Source organism: Silene latifolia, chromosome Y (genome assembly GCF_048544455.1).
Source record: "Silene latifolia isolate original U9 population chromosome Y, ASM4854445v1, whole genome shotgun sequence".
Lineage (NCBI taxonomy): Eukaryota > Viridiplantae > Streptophyta > Magnoliopsida > Caryophyllales > Caryophyllaceae > Silene > Silene latifolia.
In genome coordinates, this window is record NC_133538.1 from 339,050,031 (window position 1) to 339,057,835 (window position 7,805).

Here is a 7,805-nt window from a genome sequence, read left to right on the forward strand (position 1 = left end):
TTAGACTTTCTCTTAGTTTAAGGGACATCTGTTCCTTAAACTATTCTCATATTCTACTTGTATTTTCCTCTTATGCGCAGGTCACAGGGTGGTGAATTGCGACCATTAGATCTTGAGATCGAAAGAACTTTGCGCGAGTTGAGACGATCATCTAGAGTATTGCCGACAGAGGAAGAGCTGAGTACTCTGTCTAGTTACTACGAGAACGAGCTGTTTGCGGAGGATCCACCTTCATCACCGATTTCTACTTCCTCAGCTGAGACTGTCACATCTCTAGACATGGCTGTAGAAGCAAGTATAGCTAGTCACTCCGAGCCAACAACTGAGAATCTCTATAAGGAATTCGCATTACCAGGGACGGACGGAAAATTCGAACCAAAATCGTCTTATATTAACTTGGTTGAGAGAAACCATTTTGGGGGAGCTGCAAATGAAGATGCAGCTAAACATATGGAGACATTCATTGACTACTGCTGCTCCATACCCCCACCAGCAGGTGTGACCCAAGACCAGGTGAAGGAGACGATGTTCATATTCTCACTTCGTGATGCCGCAAGGGAATGGTACCGAGATCTGGATCGAGCTGCTAACGGGATCACTGATTGGAATTCGCTGGCCCTAGCATTCCACAAGAAATATTTCTCTGCCTCGAAGACCAATGCCATTAGAGCTCAGATCACGAGCTTTAAACAGGGTCCTGATGAGAATTTTCATGAGGCATGGGTCCGTTTCAAGAAGTTGGTGCGAACTATTCCGCACCATGGATTCGAGCAATGGAGCCTATGCAATCAGTTTTATAATGGGCTTTATGACGATAAGAGGGATATCCTGGATGCTGCAGCTAATGGCAGATTTCAGGAGAATGTTGAAGAAACTAAGGGGTGGAAAATCATTGATGATATGGCCACTCATAAAGCTGAGCATGGAAATTCCATGGGAAATCAAAGGAGAGCTGCTAAATCCCCTTCTGTAGCTGCATTAGAGGCTCTTACGGCGAGATTTGATAAGTACGAGCTTGGAAGAGGATCTCAAAAGGGAGGTATTTACCAAGTTAATGCTGTTTCAGACGGTCCCTTTACATGCAAAAGATGTGGAGCTGAGGGACATGTTTCGGATTTTTGTCCTAGTTCGAATGAAGTATGTGGTGCCTTTCAACATTAAAGACAGACAGGTACATATCCCGATTCATCTAATGTTCACCCCAATTTGATATGGTCTAACCAGAATGTCCTTAATCCGGGTCCACGGCAGCAGCAAAGTTATGTGCCCCCTCATAAGCAACAGCAGTTTCAAAAGCCTCCCTATGTGCCTCAACAGCAGCAATTTCAAATTTCTGACATTTCTGAGTTGAAAAACATGGTTCAAAATCTGTCGGGTTTGCTGCAAAAGGAGTCTCAAGATAGAGAGACTTCTACAAAAATGTTGGAGAGTCAAATTGCTCAACTGGCAAGCAAAAGTGAAACTCGAGCTCCAGGGCAATTACCGTCGCATCCGGATCAAAAAGAGACCCTAAATGCTATCACTTTGAGGAGTGGATCTACCCTTGATGGGCCCGCTATGATCGAAGATGTCACTGAAAAAATGAGGCGGAACCAAGCAAGAAAAAAGGCGGAGTGAACAATAGCAAGAAAAAGAAGATCAACATGTATATCAGTCGATCGACTGACATTCCCGGTCGATCGACCAGTCCGCGAAATAGTGCAGCTTCTAGTTCTGAGGAAGTCAGTCGATCGACTGACCTACACGGTCGAGCGACTGAAAACGCTGCTGATATTGAACCTTTTCGCCCTCCAATGCCAAGTAACTTCAGGGACCACTTGTTTCGGGGTACAACGACTCCGAAATTATTGAGGCAAGACCCAAATGCTGTTGGGTCTGTTCCGGTTCCAAAGTATGACCCAATGACGATTAATGGTTCATTCTTGAGACGGTCTGAAGAAGGTTCGATCTTCAACAAGGAGAAGGTAGTGGATTTTCAGCCTAAGTCAACTAATGCCGGTATGAGAGATCTAGAGGAGAGGGCTAAGTTGCTTCTTATAGCCCCTTATCCGGAGAGATTGATGCCAACAAAGGAACATGTATCGTTTAACAAATTTGAAAATGTTATTCGTAGTTTAAATGTGCAAGTTCCTTTCCTTGAATTAGTTAATCAAGTGCCTGCTTACACGAAATTTATGAAGCAGCTTTTGTCTAAAAAGAAGTCACTTGATACTGTGCATTCTGTCGCACTAACTGAGGAGTCATGTTCCTATTTGACTCATACTGCACCTCATAAGTTAGCTGACCCTGGTAGCTTTTCTGTTCCTTGTAATATTGGTACCTTCTCAATTAAGAAGGCATTATGTGACCTAGGAGCCAGCATTAGCGTTATGCCTTTGAGTCTAGCTAAGAAATTGAAATTGACTAGGTTTGCAGTTACTAACATGACAAGTCGGATGGTGATCGTTACATGCGGTCCGGCCTATAGGAGTCTTAGAGGACATTCCCGTGCAAATAGGAAAGTTCTTTTTCCGAGTTGACTTCGTTGTACTAGATATACCCGAGGATGCTCACATTCCTATCATTTTGAGTAAACCATTTATGCACACTGCTAGTGCAGTTATAGATGTTGGCTCAGGGACATTGACCTTTAAAGTAGGGAAACAGTCCATTATTTTTGCCCAGCCCACTAAGAAGAAAGATCCTATGTGGCCAGTCAGCTGTAATACGATTTCTGAGAAGAAATCTTATTTTGTTCTTTCTGATATGCCTGCCCCTATGCCTACTCCTGTTGTAACACCTCCGCCCCAGATTGGGAGCAAATTGGAGGAAAATTCTTCTGTTTTAGATATTGCAGGAGCTGGTTTGGGGAAGGAAGAGCCGCATGTTGCTCCAGCTGTGAAGGAGCCAATTTTTCAAAGAGGCGGTCTAGGATGTCTTAGCTATGGCACTGATGAGGAGCCTGATGAGGAGCCAATCAAGGTGAAGGAGTCCGATTTGGATTTTGACGAGCCAGGCGAGGTCATTGATTGGGAGGATGTTCAAGATGTCAATCCGTTGTGTTCGGCGGATATTGGAATTGATAGGAGTGCGACTCAGGAGATGAGCATTGTAGAGGCTACTTCTTGTAGCCAGAAGCCGAGCAAGTGGGCCATTCCGTGGCCATTCTTGATCAACTATTAGTTGATTAAGACTTTTCTAAAAAAACATTTTTATTGCTTTTGTTAGACTTTTTACTGTTTTGGTTTGCGCGAGACTTCGCTTTAATAAGTTTGCTTAGGATTTTAAAGACTTTAGACTTTACATTTGGGTTTTGCGCAATTTTGGGCGCGTTGTTATGTGTATTTGCAGGTTTATAGGCCATATTAGCTCAATTTATTGAGCTAATTCGAAGAAAATCAGAACTTACAGCAGGTATCACAGTCGATCGACTGATCTATATAGTCGATCGACTGAGCCGCGACTCCAGGAGCTTCTATTCCTGTTCACTCTAGTCGATCGACTGCCTGATATGGTCGATCGACCGCTTTCCGTTGCTGTACCTGTTCACGACCATTCCCCTGCTGTGTTTGGTCGATTAGCGGAGTTGAGGGAGTCTTTTCTCCACTTTATTCTCCGACTAATTTCTATTTTCTTCTATTTTTCTTATTTTGCACATAATTTTGCGTTTAGTAAATTGTTTTCTCGGAATTGTGCACGGTACTTTTGTTTGTCTTTTCAGGTACCTGTGGTAGCACTGCTGGCTACTGAAACCCCCTAGCTCATGCTGGTTTGGGGAGGTTTCCTTTTGTTGCGTTTAAATGCTTGTGATTTTCCGAGCTCCTATTCATGTCTTATTTAGTTATTATTTATCGCAAATTTCCGTTTCCCTTTATTTCATTACATGATTTTGCACAATGAGGACGTTGTGTGATTTGGTTTGGGGAAGGGTTCTGCATTGCATTCACATGTTTTATTGCATTTCTGTTTCACGTTTATTGCATTTCAGTTTGCATTTGTTGTTTAGTTTCCCTTATATATACAAAAAGTTGAAATTTTTTTAACAAAATTCAAAAAGCACGTTTATTTTAGCATATAGGTTGAGTCGGAACCGTAGTATTTCAATGATGACATTGGATTTTCAGCTGTTTATGCCTAAGCCTTGCTTAATTGACAAGTTATTAGTAGAATAATATGCATAATCTACGAGTTTTCGTTACATTTCTTGCTGAAACTTGAGACCTGACTTAGATTTATGGCAAACTAAATCATTTTCTGAGATTTAGAGCCTATAACTGGTGACATTCATGGCCGGTTTATTTAGGAATGTAAGTAGTTACTCCTTATGAGACGTGTTACATCAATATGCATAAATATGAACTTAATCTACTTAATACTTGTATGCATTCGGTTTGTGGTTTGTTGACACATGTGGAAGAGGTCACTCCTTATTCTTTTTGCCCATAAGCTCCACACTGCCAAAAATAGCCTTTTTGTCCCGTTACTACATCCTACATATAGCCTGCCCTTGTCAAGCTAGTAGTTTATGTTCTTGGGATTGTCATTTCGTTTTTGGTAGCTAATGCTCTTTATGAGAATGATGATGGGAAGATGAAAAGGACAAAGGAGAAAAGAAAGAAAGGAAAAAAACAGAATTGAAAAAAAAAAAGAAAAATGATTCGAACCAAAAAGAAGATCAGTCTATCGACCGACTACATTGGTCGATCGACTAAGTACTGCAGCAGAGAAAAAAAAAATAATTCGAAAAATCACATGTTGCAATTGTTATGAGTTGGTGATTTTGTACTCCCATGTATTATTTCTAATTGTTGGGGAGTTGACTATTTATGGAGTTTGTGAGTTTAGTGCTAGTTATAGCACTGTTTCATCGATTTAATCATGAGAAGGAAGTTGGATGTTGCTATAATTTGGTTCCCTTAGTTACTAGCTTGACTTTTAACTCTGTTTTTATCCAAATTTATCTTAGCCCTTCCTGTCCATAGCCTTACATATCCATATTTACCTCGGCATGTGTCATGGTCATTTGTTTGGTTGGAATGCATATGTACGGTTGTAGAGATTACTTTCATATTAGATTGCATGCATGTTCTTATAGGTCGTAGTTGGGTAAGTGTCACTACAAAATGAATTCTTTCTATCTTTTACATATATTCACCTGTGCTTATGTGTGATATGAGCGACCCGTGAGAGTCCATAATGATAAGTCTCTATAGTTGACGGTTCAGCAGTTTTTTTACGACTACATAACTCGTTTGCATGATTCATATTTCTAATTGACTGTTGATTTATAGCATTAAACTGGTTTAGGCTATTCGCTTTGCATTTCGCTCTGAGATTAAAATCGTTCCATTAGGTTTTAGGATTGAGTCTAGATCTTGCTTGGGGACAAGCAAGGATTTGGTTTGGGGAAGTTTGATGCGTGTCTTTTATATGATGTTTTAGACCCTATTTTAAACGCATTTCAGAGCTTATTTATGTAGTTTATGCTACAATTTTCCCCATTTCCGTCTACTTTCATGTTTTTGTGTAATATTGCAGAAATGTGAAGAATCCAGCGGGAAATGAGCCGAATCTGTCCCTAAGTACCTTGCATTGCATTTGACGTGAAGTAAAGACTCGGGAAGAGAACTTGGTGCGCGTATCGAAGCTCGAAAGACAAATTCACGAAGCTTTTGGAGCCAAGTACCTGTTGAAATGGTCGATAGATCGATGCCCATGGTCGATCGACCAGAGTAAGATTTTCAGAAGCTCCTGTACAGTGCAGTTCAGTCGATCGACTGGCATCAGTGGTCGATCGACCACACCGTAATTCTGATGTGATTTAAAAGGATTAGAATTCCGAAGCCCATTGTAATTAGGTTTGAGAATAAAGTTACGTATGTTTTTCTATATAACGTAACCAGAGGCATCAAGTCTTCATCATCGAATTTGAGGAATTAATTAGGGTTCTACACAAAGGTTGTACTTTTGATTAGTTTTAGTTTAATTCTCTGTCAATAAAGTTTACTTTCCACACTTGGTTTTGGTCTTTGCTTTTCAATTCATCTTTACGGTATTCTCCTGTTCCTGCATTCAGTTTTGTTGCTTTAAATCCTCCATAGTTAGAATTGCCAGTTTAGTTCACCAAAAGCCATATTATCGTTTCATGTTAATTGCTTATTCAGTTAATTAAAGTATGAATTTGTTTGCTTTACTAGGTAATATTATTGCTGTTATTATCATAATCATGAGTAGCTAAACCCCTTGTGCTAGGATGTAGGGGATCTGTAGTGTAGACGGCATAGATTAGGTTAGTCTGAGTCGCGTCTTGGTTGATCGACCGCATACCCTGGTTGATCGACCAGCTCACGTGAGGTTTACTTCGTTTAAATTAATTTTATTGCTATATTTGATAGAATCGAGTGCACAAGACTATTTGAATGCTTAGGAATTGACCGACCCGATAAGATCGAAAGATAGGGGAGGAAAATAAACTACCTAATTAAGACGACTAAATTAATAAGATCGAGAGATAAGTTAATTTAGACTTTTAAATCACTTTTCAGGACGAAAGTTAGTATTAGTGATATTAGGGACCCGTAGCTTAGGCCGAAAGGTTGTTACCTGTTAAGAATGGACCGAGAGGACTTCTTATTTTCCAGTCTTACGTGATTTTCTCGGACCTACCTAGGATATTGCCGTCGAAACTATAGTAAACCGATCATCTTAGCATTCTTTTAATTTTTGATTTCATATATTTCATTCATTGCTCATTTATTTGCTTAGTTTAATTTTAAATTTCATTGCCATTAGTTATAGAACAATTCAAATCAAACCCCCTTACAACTGTTACCTTGGACTAAAATTAGACAACTAATAATTGCATCGCCTCTCTGTGGTTCGACCCTGACTGCCACTAGCTATAGTAGTAGTTTGGATTTATAAATTTTTCTTTGGTACTCTACGACGGTATCAAGCGTCTTCATATAGGTACCTCGGGTATGACAACATTGATGAGTTTGTCAGGACATTGCACATAAGAGTTTAGGGCTTCTTTCAAATAAGTGACCCCCTCAGTAGAAAATGGCACTTTTACTTCCCCATACTCGTCTTTATATAATTGGGACACTTCCACTTTCCTGCAATTGTGACGAAGGGGTATACCATGAACCTTAACTTGCTGAAGCCGGTCGTAATTGATCACGTATCCCCTGGAAACAACAACTTTCTGTTTCCCCTGTAAATAGGACAGACGACAAGCCACCTTGTAATCGCCCTTCACGTCAGATTTAATCAATTAGTATACATACATTCACTACCTTTAATAAATTTCCTAAATAAAAAACGTGTATGATATGAATAATTATAAACTAATAGCTATTACCTTTTTCGGTGTTGAGAAGAACATTTGATCATCAACTACCTCCACTTCATCCTGTGTCACGGCCTTCCTAGCATCCTCTTCCTTTTCAACTGCCTGATATCGATTCTCGGATCCCACTTCAGTCTCCTTTCCCATTTCCTTCTCTCTTGTCATGTCATCCTCGGCTTCCTTCTGTACATAAACACTTGTCCATCTAACACATACTGATTTTCCAAATCGTATAACACACTTTATATAAGACAAATATTATTACCTCTTTTTCCTCCTCCTCCTCCTCCTCCTTCTCTACTTCCTTTATGACTTCTTGAACCATATCCAACTCCTTTTCTAATGGCTTTTCCCCAGTTTCCAACATTCTCATCATCAGCCTTGCTATTTTATGTAGCTGTGTAGTAGAAATTAATGTCATCATATATAGTTGTAAATTAATTACGTTGATTCAAATACAGTATTTATAGATTAC

At 39.8% G+C, this 7,805-nt stretch overlaps 1 non-coding gene across 1 annotated transcript; it reads right to left on the bottom strand.

Moving 5' to 3' along the window:
• Window positions 1-660: 660 nt before the first annotated feature.
• Window positions 661-767, bottom strand: LOC141636515 (small nucleolar RNA R71). The gene has a single exon (XR_012541121.1). It is a non-coding gene; the product is annotated as a small nucleolar RNA R71 (small nucleolar RNA).
• Between the last annotated feature and the right edge of the window lie 7,038 nt (window positions 768-7,805).